This window comes from Stegastes partitus, unplaced genomic scaffold (assembly GCF_000690725.1).
Source record: "Stegastes partitus isolate 25-593 unplaced genomic scaffold, Stegastes_partitus-1.0.2 Scaffold37, whole genome shotgun sequence".
Classification (NCBI taxonomy): Eukaryota; Metazoa; Chordata; class Actinopteri; family Pomacentridae; genus Stegastes; species Stegastes partitus.
Genome location: NW_007577768.1, coordinates 668418 through 669520, shown reverse-complemented (window position 1 = coordinate 669520; position 1103 = coordinate 668418).

The window sequence follows — 1103 nt, the reverse complement described above, 5'->3', positions numbered from 1 at the left end:
ACATGGCAAATACACACACAATGACATAAAGTGACAACAATACTTGTAAAATATTACTTCTATTATTTATACATCAGACAAAATTCTATTTTACATTATTAATTACAACTTTGCCATGTTGGAGATATCAATTTGGATAAACACACTAATGATAATAAGCTTATAGATAAAATCCTATTGAAAATTTGTGAACACTAATACCAACTAAACATGGATGCCTGGATTTATTAGCTTCCAAATCTATTAATTTGATGAAGCCAGTCAAGAATGACCATTGACCAGAAAATAGCTTAAACATCTGCATGTTCAGCGGCACGATCTGCATCCCCGAATGAAGCTCGTGTTACGATTGAAAGCTCAAAATCAGCTACCAAATGGTCCATGTGGTGGAATTGTTTTCTCAGCAGCAATAAACTAGGCTTAAATACCTCCATCACCGTCTAATAATGAATGCAAAGGCCTTGGTGCCTATTCAGTAATTCTGTCAGAGGGAAATAATAAGAAAGGAGGAGGTGAGCAGGATCAAAAGTTTGTTTTAGACCGATAAGAACAGCAGAAAGAGCAGATATCCTTCAGCTGTGAGCTGGTGACATGAGTTGAAGAAAAGCACTGATCATCTTTGAGGGACATGGCATTCTCTAATTTATAACGGTGGCATGCCATCATAATAATAAGGAATAGGATCTGTCATGGTGTCTAGCTGGTGCTTTTATTAGACCGATGGGAGGTCTCTGTGCCTCTCCTTTCTGTGTTGTAGTAATGAAAGTTACAGCACGTTCTCGCCCAGCCAAAGGTTGGCCCTGCCTAATGAAAACAGATGAAGCAGAGATAAAGTGTTTGCCGACATTAAGGGACTCATTTATCACCGTTAGCCCCCGAGCTATAGAACACCTTGGTCTGGAGCTCTCCTTTAACAGGCCCTGCCTCACAGCACCCCGGTGGCACACTGCAGCCTTCCAGCCACATGCACACCTCCATCTTTACCCTTCTTTCTCTTTCATTCGTTGCATATTTCACTGTGCGCTCACCGAAGATGCTGCTGTTTACATCTGTTACATACACACCGGCCTCGTTCGCAGGGTTTCATTGAAGTCGGAGTGAGG